Here is a 15,120-nt window from a genome sequence, read left to right on the forward strand (position 1 = left end):
ATTTATTAGTTTAACTAAAAGTCTGTGTTTAATCACCAGAATTCTAAGGAAATATGACAAATTTTGTAGCAAATGTTATTTCTATAAATCATTTGTTAACATTATAGCTTTTCAAGCTCCTTTAGATATGTCTATTTTTGGTCTCAGGGTTAAAAATTTATTGACCTTTCATAACTCTTAGAAAATAAATTTCACACAAAGTCTTATATGAAAAGTTTCAAAAAGGTAGACATTAACAAAAATATCCATTTTTATTATTACAAATGGTGGCTAATGTTATTTGCCACGTAATTACAAATTTTAGAAAGAAATTGAATTTTTCTTATAATTTTATTTTTCTATAAATTGTTCCTAAACCTAAAATTAAATACAAATACAATTTTCATACAAACTAATCGTACATTAGTGTGGTTCGTACTTTTGGCGAAAAATCGATTTTAGAAAAAAATTACAAATTTTTATAGACTAGACTATAGACTAGACTATAGACTAGACTATAGACTAGACTATAGACTAGACTAGACTAGACTATAGACTAGACTAGACTAGACTAGACTAGACTATAGACTAGACTATAGACTAGACTATAGACTAGACTATAGACTAGACTATAGACTAGACTATAGACTAGACTATAGACTAGACTATAGACTAGACTATAGACTAGACTATAGACTAGACTATAGACTAGACTATAGACTAGACTATAGACTAGACTATAGACTAGACTATAGACTAGACTATAGACTAGACTATAGACTAGACTATAGACTAGACTATAGACTAGACTATAGACTAGACTATAGACTAGACTATAGACTAGACTATAGACTAGACTATAGACTAGACTATAGACTAGACTATAGACTAGACTATAGACTAGACTATAGACTAGACTATAGACTAGACTATAGACTAGACTATAGACTAGACTATAGACTAGACTATAGACTAGACTATAGACTAGACTATAGACTAGACTATAGACTAGACTATAGACTAGACTATAGACTAGACTATAGACTAGACTATAGACTAGACTATAGACTAGACTATAGACTAGACTATAGACTAGACTATAGACTAGACTATAGACTAGACTATAGACTAGACTATAGACTAGACTATAGACTAGACTATAGACTAGACTATAGACTAGACTATAGACTAGACTATAGACTAGACTATAGACTAGACTATAGACTAGACTATAGACTAGACTATAGACTAGACTATAGACTAGACTATAGACTAGACTATAGACTAGACTATAGACTAGACTATAGACTAGACTATAGACTAGACTATAGACTAGACTATAGACTAGACTATAGACTAGACTATAGACTAGACTATAGACTAGACTATAGACTAGACTATAGACTAGACTATAGACTAGACTATAGACTAGACTATAGACTAAACTATAGACTAGACTATAGACTAGACTATAGACTAGACTATAGACTAGACTATAGACTAGACTATAGACTAGACTATAGACTAGACTATAGACTAGACTATAGACTAGACTATAGACTAGACTATAGACTAGACCATAGACTAGACTATAGACTAGACTATAGACTAGACTAGACTAGACTATAGACTAGACTATAGACTAGACTATAGACTAGACTATAGACTAGACTATAGACTAGACTATAGACTAGACTATAGACTAGACTATAGACCAGACTATAGACTAGACTATAGACTAGACTATAGACTAGACTATAGACTAGACTATAGACTAGACTATAGACTAGACTATAGACTAGACTAGACTATAGACTAGACTATAGACTAGACTAGACTATAGACTAGACTATAGACTAGACTAGACTATAGACTAGACTATGGACTAGACTATAGACTAGACTATAGACTAGACTATAGACTAGACTATAGACTAGACTATAGACTAGACTAGACTATAGACTAGACTATAGACTAGACTATAGACTAGACTATAGACTAGACTATAGACTAGACTATAGACTAGACTATAGACTAGACTATAGACTAGACTATAGACTAGACTATAGACTAGACTATAGACTAGACTATAGACTAGACTATAGACTAGACTATAGACTAGACTATAGACTAGCCTATAGACTAGACTATAGACTAGACTATAGACTAGACTATAGACTAGACTATAGACTAGACTATAGACTAAACTATAGACTGGATTATAGACTAGAGTAAAGAATAAATAACAATGGCAATTGTTATCTCAATCATATTTGGAATAACAAAATGATTTGGAACACCTCTAATGTACATATACATGCACGTACTACCTATGTATGTATGAACTATATGTACTCTTGTTCTTTAATTTCTTAGTGATTTTTTTATTTTATTTAATGTAGCGGTTAAATTAATTCTTTTGCATTTCCATCATTTTGAACAAACTACTGTGACTGCAGTCAATTGTACTAAAAAAAAGTATTAAGTACGTAATCGCTGTTCAGCAAGTGCTTGTAATATAAATTTAATATTCTTTCGGATTGTGTATATCTTAAATGTACATACATACATACTCTTTAGATATATTCATATGTATGTATGTATAAGTAACTATGTATATCAAGTGAAATGATCGTAAACACTTTGTTAAAATGTGTTCATTTGCATTGTACACAACACATCAACATGTGCATACAAATTATGATCGGCAAATGCAACAATACAAATGCAGTCAACAGCAATCAACAACAATAATAATAACAGCAACGGCAACAGCAACAACAACAAATTGTTTAATTCCTTCACGTGCATGTTCCCTATAAAAAAACATTTAAACAACGATGCCCCAACCACTTGTGTTTGTATGCAACAACTAACTAAAGCAAATGCGCCTGCGTACTGCTTACAGAATAATTATTTGTTCTAAAAGGTTTATTTTTGTTGCTGTTGTTGTTGTTGTTTTCAATTCTGCGGTTACAAAATCCATTTGTTTCATTTTAACTTCGAATCAAGTTAAGCCAGGCCAAAAACAAAATGAAGCCAACCAACCAACCCAAGAAAAGCCAATCCCTAATGAAAGTACACACACGACTACATACTAAGTATTATGTGATAATAAATAAATGAAGAAGAAATAAAAAAAGACAAATGAATTGAAACAAGTGTAGGTGCAATGTCCGTTCGAACGTTTGTCCATCCGTGTCGTCGTTGCCGTCGTGGTCGTCTTGATTCTTTTGGACAAATCGAATTATGTACATGTTGTATACAACCCACGTCGTCCCCCTTTCAAAGCTTGTTTGCATACAAGATGATGCATGCACCTTCACAATAATAACATTTCTTCCTAATCAAAAAGGTATTTGACTGTGTGGATGGATGTATGATATTCTGTTAACGTTTAATCATTAACTGTCATCGTCTACTGTCAAACAGTACATGTATAGTGTGTTACACTTCAAGAAAAATAATTTTTTAATCGAGTAGTACTTGATTGAATCATGGATCCTTAAAGTTTAAAAGTTGAGTCTTTTTGAGACTATAGACTAGACTATAGTCTGGACTATAGACTAGACTATAGTCTGGACTATAGACTAGACTATAGTCTGGACTATAGACTAGACTATAGTCTGGACTATAGATTAGACTATAGTCTGGACTATAGACTAGACTATAGTCTGGACTATGGACTAGACTATAGACTAAACTATAGTCTAGACTATAGACTTGACTATAGTCTGGACTATAGACTAGAATGTAGTCTGGACTATAGACCAGACTAGTCTGGAATAGACTAGACTATAGTCTGGACTATAGTCTAGACTATAGTCTGGACTATAGACTAGACTATAGTCTGGACAATAGACTAGACTATAGTCTTGACTATAGACTAGACTATAGTCTGAACTATAGACTAGACTATAGTCTGAACTATAGACTAGACTATATTCTGGACTATAGACTAGACTATAGTCTGAACTATAGACTAGCCAATAGTCTGACCTATAGACGAGACTATAGTCTGGACTATAGACTAGACTATAGTCTGGACTATTGACTAGACTAGACTATAGTTTGGACTATATACTAGACTAGACTATAGTCGGTACTATTGACTAGACTAGACTATTGACTAGACTAGACTATTGACTAGACTAGACTATTGACTAGACTAGACTATTGACTAGACTAGACTATTGACTAGACTAGACTATTGACTAGACTAGACTGTAGCCTGGACTATTGACTAGACTATAGTCTGGACTATTGACTAGACTGTAGTCTTGATTATTGACTTGACTAGACTATAGTCTGTACTATAGACTAGACTATAATCTAAAATATAGACTAGACTATAGTTTGGACTATAGTCTGAACTATAGTCTGAAATATAGACTAGACTATAGTCTGAACTATAGACTAGACTATAGTCTGAACTATAGACTATGGTCTGAACTATAGACTAGACTATAGTCTATACTAGACTAGACTATAGTCTGGACTATTGACTAGACTAGACTATAGTCTATACTAGACTAGACTAGTCTGGACTATTGACTAGATTGTGGTCTTGACTATAGACTAGACAGACTATAGTCTGCACTATAGACTAGACTATGTTCTTTACGATAGACTAGTCTGCACTATAGACTAGACTATGTTCTTTACGATAGACTAGTCTGCACTATAGACTAGACTATAGTCTGAAATATAGACTAGACTATAGACTATACTATAGTCTGGACTATAGTCTGGACTAGAGTATATTCTGGACGATAGAATAGACTATAGACTAGACTATAATCTGAAATATAGACTAGACTATAGTTTGGACTATAGTCTGAACTATAGTCTGAAGTATAGGCTAGACTATAGTCTGCACAATATAGTAGACTATTGTAGTGGGCAAGATTAAAGTCTGGACTATAGACTAGATTATAGACTGGACTAAACAATAGGCTGGACTATAGACTAGACTAGACTAGACTATATTCTGGGAACTTTAGACCAGACTACATTTTGGACTATAGACTAGACTATAATATAGAAAATAGTCCGGACATATTAAAATTGTCCATACAACGGGCCCGACAGAAGTAAAGATTCTACTTTTCAATCTAATCTAAAATCTATTAATATAACAAATCAATACCCATTTTAGAAAACTTCAGCCCTATCTGCATTCGATTTTTCTTGCTGTGCATGTATGCGCTGTCAATTGCGGTTGTTGGACGATTTGTTTCTTTCCACATTGGATTCTTGTTAAGATTTTGAATTTCACCTTTCATTCCATAGAAAATCCAGAAGTGTTTGTATGTCACACAAACATTTATGGGGATTATTATGTATCTGTATGTATGTATATGTGATTTGGACGTCATAAGAAGAAGGTAGGGTTTAAAAGTTTAGTATTATAGTACGTAATGTACGTAAATTTAAAAAGTTTTTCAAACAATGTGCCATGAATCCCTAATTAGTTCAACAAGTAGAATTATGGGAATTTTGAACGCCACTTTAAATACTCAAAATGTACAGAGGAACAAATATTATATGGAGTTCATCATACATATTTTTAATCTCTATTGTTTGGATCAAAAGTATTGTTCCTTAAAACTGTATTTTTTGTTTATGGGAATTATCAATCATATTGTTTCGATATGTAATCATTTTCATTTTTTTGATGAATATTAAGTGGTTCTGTAAAAATGTTTATTCTGTTGTCAAAATATATAAAATATTGATCTTATTTGAATCCCTTTGAATCTTCCTAGTCATTTTATAAGGTGTTGAAGCTTGGACCGATCCCTATAGACCTATGGCAAGTTTCTTCTTCTAGAGCAATATATATATATATATGTTTATAGATATTCCTAATAATTCAAAATTTTTAGGACTTTCGGCTTTGCATCCTTAATCATTAGTTACCCTATAATGGCCTATAATGTTTATTCTATTCATTATATTTATCATCAACCATAGCATTTAACTTGTCAAATCCTTTAATCGTATTTTTTTCTGTTCTTTTACCCGCAAATATGGCCGATTGAAATACATACACGGAAGTTGGTGAAGTCATTTAATGTTGTTTTTTTATTTAAAAATATATTTTTATACAAGTTAAAATTCCTGCCTTTCCATACAGGCGCTGTTTAGGATATTTTAAGGAACGGAAGAAGTAGATATTTTTAAATTGTTAAGTCAACATTTTCAATGGTGTTTTGACTGCAAAATGCTGACTTTTTTTTACCTTCAAAGAAATTAAATCGAAACATCTAGGGGGCAATGTTATTGTAGATATTACATCTCGCAGAAGAATTGACTGGCAAATACTAACGAACTAAGTGTCGGAGTATGAATCCTTTTAAAATCAAACTGGACTATAGTCTGGTCTATATAATAGACTATAGTCTGGACTATAGTCTAGCCTATAGTTCGGACTATAGAATAGCCTAAAGTACGGACTAAAGTCTAGGCTATAGTCTGGACTATAGACTAAGCTAAGACAGGACTATATACTAGGCTATAGTCTAGACTATAGACTAGTTAAAGTCTAAACTATAGTCTGGACTATAGACTAGTTAAAGTCTGAACTATAGTCTTGACTATAGACTAGGCTATAGTCTGGACTACAGACTAGGCTATTGTATGGACTATAGACTAGGTTATAGTCTGGACTACAGACTAGACTATAGTCTGGTCTATAGACTATACTATAGTCTTGACTACAGACTAGGCTATAGTCTGGACTATAGACTAGGCTATAGTATGGACTATAGACTAGGCTAAAGTCTGGACTACAGACTAGACTATAGTCTGGTCTATATACAAAAGTCTGGACTATAGACTATAGTCTAGACTATAGACTATAGTCTGGACTATAGACTATAGTCTGGACTATAGACTATAGTCTGGACTTTAGACTATAGTCTGGACTATAGACTATAGTCTGGACTATAGACTATAGTTTGGACTATAGACTATAGTCTGGACTATAGACTATAGTCTGGACTATAGACTATAGTCTGGACTATAGACTATAGTCTGGACTATAGACTATAGTCTGGACTATAGACTATAGTCTGGACTATAGACTATAGTCTGGACTATAGACTATAGTCTGGACTATAGACATAGTCTGGACTATAGACTATAGTCTGGACTATAGACTATAGTCTGGACTATAGACTATAGTCTGGACTATAGACTATAGTCTGGACTATAGACTAAGTCTGGCTATAGACTATAGTCTGGACTATAGACTATAGTCGAACTATAGACTATAGTCTGGACTATAGACTATATCTGGCTCATGGACTAGACTATAGTTGGACTATAGAATATCTGGACTATAGTACTATAGTCTGGACTTAGACTATAGTCTGGACTATAGACTATAGTCTGGACTATAGACTATAGTCTGACTATAGTCGGACATATCTGACTATAGACTCGGACTATGACTATAGTGGACTATAGACTATAGTCTGGACTATAGTCTGGACATATAGACTATAGCGGACTATAGACATATCTGGACTATAGACTATCACTATAGACTATAGTCTGGACTATAGACTATAGTCTGGACTATAGACTATAGTCTGGACTATAGACTATAGTCTGGACTATAGACTATAGTCTGGACTATAGACTATAGTCTGGACTATAGACTATAGTCTGGACTATAGACTATAGTCTGGACTATAGACTATAGTCTGGACTATAGACTATAGTCTGGACTATAGACTATAGTCTGGACTATAGACTATAGTCTGGACTATAGACTATAGTCTGGACTATAGACTATAGTCTGGACTATAGACTATAGTCTGGACTATAGACTATAGTCTGGACTATAGACTATAGTCTGGACTATAGACTATAGTCTGGACTATAGACTATAGTCTGGACTATAGACTATAGTCTGGACTATAGACTATAGTCTGGACTATAGACTATAGTCTGGACTATAGACTATAGTCTGGACTATAGACTATAGTCTGGACTATAGACTATAGTCTGGACTATAGACTATAGTCTGGACTATAGACTATAGTCTGGACTATAGACTATAGTCTGGACTATAGACTATAGTCTGGACTATAGACTATAGTCTGGACTATAGACTATAGTCTGGACTATAGACTATAGTCTGGACTTATAAGTTGCTTATAAGAATCCCTTCAATAGCATCTTGAAAGCGCAGACTAAGATATCTGTTTAGTCCGACTGACTTCCTCCTGAGGTATTTTTTCTTAGTCGACAAGGAGAATAATCCCATAGACAAACAATTTCTTATCAAAACACTTTGCTTCCAAAATTAATGTTTTAAAAAAGATCTTAAAAATCTCAAGATATGTATACATCAATATCATCTGATCTGTCTTGACCACCACTAATGTCTATAAAGCATAAAACAGGCCATAAAGGATACCTTCGTTATATCTACCAACTTAATATTGTACATAAATAAGCAACAACAAAATATAAAACAACTACAGTAAAAAATACAGAACAAACAATCACTTGAAATAAATGAACGAGATGGAGGAGGAAAAGAAGTCGATAGAGGACGAGGAGGAGTAGAAGGAAAATATACAAACTAAATGAACTGAATAAATGAACCAACCAACGAACATGTGTATTAAACATTACATTACAAACAGGAACTGTCAGCAGGAGGTACAACACACGGAAAAAAAGGATGTTAAACGGGTGAAAGATGTGAAAAGCAACACAGAGAGAGAATATGAAAAAAAAAAAACAAACTACTAACAAATATTTAAATGTGGAAACAGTTATGGGGTGTTGGTGTGTTATGCTGTGTAGGCCTTTCTTCTTAATGTAAATTGTAAATGGTAACAGGGCGACGTACTTTGTTTCCTGAAAATGTTCTCGAAAATGCAAAATGTTACAATAAGTTGAGAGTATATCCCGGAAACAGGAAGTTGAACATTTTCAAGGAAGCGACAGTATTCAAAAGCCTTGAAGCAAGGAAGCAAATACAAAAGCCATACACATATACATACATACACATTTAATAGTGAATGTTGTTAAAGTATAAATGAACAGACATTATAGTAAAGTTGAAGAAGGCTGGCTGTGTGTGTTTGTAGATGGTTGTGTGAAGGAAGTTTGTTAAACAACAACAACAAAAAGCTGTGGGTTGTATTGAACTTTATGAACTGTACTTTAAACTTGTGATAAATAGCTGTGAATAGTGATCATTATTTTTGATGGTTCAAATGAATATTGACAAGTTCGTTAAGATTGTTTTAATGATGATCTATATCCCTGCAAAAATTTAGATTACTCCGCACAGGCCTAATAAAAGTTCTCCTCAAAGGAGGTGGACTTATAAAATATTCTTTTCAAACCGACAGCGCCCTAAATGTAAAAGGGTTGAATGGAGAAAAAGATCTTGGGGTTGTTCGAGGACTTTCCCCTCATATGAAGAGCCAGGGCTTTTCATATAAAGTTTAGTGCTCTAGTCTGGTAGACCTGAGGCACTGCAAAAGGAACGCTTAAGATAGTTAGATAGATAGATAGATAGATAGATAGATAGATAGATAGATAGATAGATAGATAGATAGATAGATAGATAGATAGATAGATAGATAGATAGATAGATAGATAGATAGATAGATAGATAGATAGATAGATAGATAGATAGATAGATAGATAGATAGATAGATAGATAGATAGATAGATAGATAGATAGATAGATAGATAGATAGATAGATAGATAGATAGATAGATAGATAGATAGATAGATAGATAGATAGATAGATAGATAGATAGATAGATAGATAGATAGATAGATAGATAGATAGATAGATAGATAGATAGATAGATAGATAGATAGATAGATAGATAGATAGATAGATAGATAGATAGATAGATAGATAGATAGATAGATAGATAGATAGATAGATAGATAGATAGATAGATAGATAGATAGATAGATAGATAGATAGATAGATAGATAGATAGATAGATAGATAGATAGATAGATAGATAGATAGATAGATAGATAGATAGATAGATAGATAGATAGATAGATAGATAGATAGATAGATAGATAGATAGATAGATAGATAGATAGATAGATAGATAGATAGATAGATAGATAGATAGATAGATAGATAGATAGATAGATAGATAGATAGATAGATAGATAGATAGATAGATAGATAGATAGATAGATAGATAGATAGATAGATAGATAGATAGATAGATAGATAGATAGATAGATAGATAGATAGATAGATAGATAGATAGATAGATAGATAGATAGATAGATAGATAGATAGATAGATAGATAGATAGATAGATAGATAGATAGATAGATAGATAGATAGATAGATAGATAGATAGATAGATAGATAGATAGATAGATAGATAGATAGATAGATAGATAGATAGATAGATAGATAGATAGATAGATAGATAGATAGATAGATAGATAGATAGATAGATAGATAGATAGATAGATAGATAGATAGATAGATAGATAGATAGATAGATAGATAGATAGATAGATAGATAGATAGATAGATAGATAGATAGATAGATAGATAGATAGATAGATAGATAGATAGATAGATAGATGGATAGATAGATAGATAGATAGATAGATAGATAGATAGATAGATATTGCTTAAACTTTGACATCTTAGATCCCTTATGTTCCAAACTGTCAAATAAAACATATAACCATTTATAGAGTACAACCATCCATTCCTTTATCTTTCCTGTGGTGTATGACAAGAGTCCAAAGGCATTTGCAACTTACAACATACAAATAAGTAGAGCAAAAGCAACAAAGTGAAAGTGGGTGATGGATGGTTAGAGTTTATGTTCCTGTTGATTTTGTCTTGGCAAGGAAAACGATGTTAATGACATAAAGGACGCTTAAAAGTATGACTATGTGTGTAGTCATATGCTAAACCATTCTATAAAAGAGTGTGCATTAAAATACAAGTACTTTACTTGCTACCGGTACATATAACTAAACATCCCCATACAGAACTACTTAAATACTAAATAAGAATGTTGTAAGTAAGCGATCAGAGATGGCAATGTATCGGGAATAATGGAGGATTGTTGTTAAATAGAAGACCTTTATTGTCAAGGATTACAATGTTTACTTAAGACCTCACAGTTCGAAAGAGCTGAACTCAGATTGTCTACGATTTATCTAAAGCGCTCTGTAAACAATTGAGTTTCTTTAAATGAATTGGTCCATCACCTTCTAAGTGTCTACTCCTAGTCACTTCTCCATCGCTGTAAATATTCCAACGCTTCTGCTCTACAACAACAACAAAAAAAAAACATCAACTACTATGATGATGTGTTGTTGGAGAGCTTTTTGTTTGCACTTTATATATCGTCGTATTTGGTTTTGTCGCATTACAATAACTTTTGATCTAAAGTAATAATGACAGTGTTGTGTTGTGTTGACTCGCCCTTGATTCTAATTATTTTTATGCTGTCTACATATTAAAACAAGTTTTAATAGTCTCGTGAGTTGTGTGCGGAAATAACGGAAGTTTATAAGTTCCTTCTACAGGAAATCATCGTCCTGAACGTAAATTAGATTCGAAAAAAATAAAAGAAAATAGCAAAACAAATAAATATTCATCAACACTGCTCGTTCATAGCTGAATGAGTGAACACACTCTGACTAAAGTCCAAATGATATGATGCTGACAACATATATACTTATAGGCTGACTTCCAAAACGTCAGTTGCTTTGTGTACGAACAAAGTATAGTGTTTCATAACGCCGCAGTACAAAATATTGACAATGCATACTGTTTCAAAACGTCATCGACAAGTATTAGAAACGCAGCGATATGGCAATCATAGCATCAGTTTTAAAGTTGATGCTTGTTGAACTTATTTGCTAAAACTACACAAACAGCTGATTTACTAAAAACAATACTTTGCATCTTCTATATTTTAGAACGTGAAAATAAACAAAGCATCGTTGCAATGTTTTGAAACTTTACATGTCGTTCAGTTCTAGTTCAGTTCTAGTTCAGTTCTAGTTCAGTTCTAGTTCAGTTTTAGTTCAGTTCTAGTTCAGTTCTAGTTCAGTTCTAGTTCAGTTCTAGTTCAGTTCTAGTTCAGTTCTAGTTCAGTTCTAGTTCAGTTCTAGTTCAGTTCTAGTTCAGTTCTAGTTCAGTTCTAGTTCAGTTCTAGTTCAGTTCTAGTTCAGTTCTGGTTCAGTTCTAGTTCAGTTCTAGTTCAGTTCTAGTTCAGTTGTAGTTCAGTTCCAGTTCAGTTCTAGTTCAGTTCTAGTTCAGTTCTAGTTCAGTTCTAGTTCAGTTCTAGTTCAGTTCTAGTTCAGTTCTAGTTCAGTTCTAGTTCAGTTCTAGTTCAGTTGTAGTTCAGTTGTAGTTCAGTTCTAGTTCAGTTCTAGTTCAGTTCTAGTTCAGTTCTAGTTCAGTTCTAGTTCAGTTCTAGTTCAGTTCTAGTTCAGTTCTAGTTCAGTTCTAGTTCAGTTTTAGTTCAGTTCTAGTTCAGTTCTAGTTCAGTTCTGGTTTAGTTCTAGTTCAGTTCTAGTTCAGTTCTAGTTCAGTTCTAGTTCAGTTCTAGTTCAGTTCTAGTTCAGTTCTAGTTCAGTTCTAGTTCAGTTCTAGTTCAGTTCTAGTTCAGTTCTAGTTCAGTTCTAGTTCAGTTCTAGTTCAGTTCTAGTTCAGTTCTAGTTCAGTTCTAGTTCAGTTCTAGTTCAGTTCTAGTTCAGTTCTAGTTCAGTTCTAGTTCAGTTCTAGTTCAGTTCTAGTTCAGTTCTAGTTCAGTTCTAGTTCAGTTCTAGTTCAGTTCTAGTTCAGTTCTAGTTCAGTTCTAGTTCAGTTCTAGTTCAGTTCTAGTTCAGTTCTAGTTCAGTTCTAGTTCAGTTCTAGTTCAGTTCTAGTTCAGTTCTAGTTCAGTTCTAGTTCAGTTCTAGTTCAGTTCTAGTTCAGTTCTAGTTCAGTTCTAGTTCAGTTCTAGTTCAGTTCTAGTTCAGTTCTAGTTCAGTTCTAGTTCAGTTCTAGTTCAGTTCTAGTTCAGTTCTAGTTCAGTTCAGTTAGTTCTAGTTCAGTTCTAGTTCTAGTTCTAGTTCTAGTTCAGTTCTAGTTCAGTTCTAGTTCATTCTAGTATTAAAAACTCAACCAACTATTTCAAAAATATTCTTAAGTAGTGTTCTAGTCTGTTAGACCGGAGGTCGTGAATTCAGTTCCCACCAGAGACACTGGTAAACGAGCGCACAAGATACTCAATTAGTTATAGCAAACATAGTGGGTAGTGTTCTAGTCTGTTAGACCAGTGATGCGAACACTATCTTCGGATTTGATGTAACATAGATACATCCTTCTTCTATCTATCTATCTATCTATCTATCTATCTATCTACGTAACGTGAATTACAGAAGTGTAATAGATCTTAGGTTTTACAAAAGATTGAGTTTCGAAAGCAAAAAAGAAGCCATTTCCTTTTCTCGTATTGGAACCATTCAATTGGTTCCTTATATCGGAACTAAAATTAATATTAATTGAATTTTTTTTCTAACCAGCAGTTCTCATGCAATTTCTTTTGTCTCAAACTCATGCATGAAATATTCTTAATTACTATAACTAATGAATTGTACTTAAATGCAATATTTTAGTACTTCTAACAGCCGTTTAGATACTTTCAAAATTCCTGGTTCCTTGTATTCATTTCTTAAAAATGACGTCAATTTTAAAACATTGCTTCCTTAATGTCAATGCAAACACATTGCATTTCTTGCCATATTGTTCCTTATAATAAATGAAAAGCATGAATAAATAACTATTTCTAAAGGATCTCCTCAGTGTCAGCGTGACAATCTTTTCAAACAAAAAAACAAAAAAAAAGAAAACAAACACCAGTGAAAATTGTCTAGTTACAGCAAAAATCTGCCGGAGCACCATCAACAGCAGCAGCAGGTCCTTTACCGAGCACTTGAAAGGAAAGTGGAAACCGTGGGAACACTTAAAATGCACATGTGTTTCAAAAGAAAACAATCCTTAACAGTAATAAACAACCACCACAATACTATTAACGTCCTCTTATGTATTAAGTGTATGTATTGGTATTTATACATACTTAAACAAATAGTTAATATATTTAGTGTAGTTTTTGTAATGGGAACATACTGTGTGTTGTGTAGAGAGTCTCCTTAATATATTATATAAAGATTACAAAAAAGGATGACAAGCATTTACTTTGTATTCATACTTGAAGGACTTATTACTAGAGTATTTTGTGTGTGAATGCTAAACCTGCCTTTTGGATCAAGAATGATCAAAATCAATAACAAAAAAAAATCTGTGTGTTCGTGTTAGTGGTCTTAAGAAGTTATAGTTGTGGTTGAAATAATAGCAGAAGTTTCAAAATGAAAATTTACAAGTTTGAAATTTTGTTTGGTAAAGCTGATTGACAGTTTTCTACCCTTTAAAATTCCGCTGGCCGACGTTATCATATTTGACAGTAAGGGTTTAAAAACTGAAAACTCTTGATCTTGGTCTCTCTCCGATAGTCCTATAACTGTATCAAATTTAAGTAGAATACTAAGGCACTATTATGACTGCTAATCCGAGAATTATATATCGAGCCATGGATCGGTAATCCAACGTAGTAAGGTCAAATGTCAAATTTTCGGAAAATTCTGAACGATCTATGCATACGTCAAGCATTACTATTATTCTAATCACAGCTGCACCAACGACACGGATTTCTTTTAACAATCTGTGCGTGTAAGCAAGTATATACTTTAAAGTAAACGATCATTTACAAAGTGCATAGAATATAATTTTCGTCTGAATAAAAACATGAACCTAAACAACACCAACAACAACAATAAACACCAAACTCAACGTAAAAGGTACTGGTTGTAACTCAAGTTAGTGAAAGGTTTCAAATTTCATGGAAAAGTGTACAATGAACCAAAGAAAAAAACACAAGAAAGAAAGATACAAAAAATCGAGCATTGATCCATCCCTTCAATAACTTGCTGAGAACAAAAGGTTATCAGCACAACGTAAGATATACGAAATATGAAATGATAAAAGCAACAACAACAGCAATAAATAGCAAACACCAACACTTGAACGAAACCCAAACTAATCCCTACAA

Source organism: Lucilia sericata, unplaced genomic scaffold (assembly GCF_015586225.1).
Source record: "Lucilia sericata isolate MDLA Ls3-8-SP2 unplaced genomic scaffold, ASM1558622v1 Contig000312F_arrow, whole genome shotgun sequence".
NCBI classification, from domain to species: Eukaryota; Metazoa; Arthropoda; class Insecta; order Diptera; family Calliphoridae; genus Lucilia; species Lucilia sericata.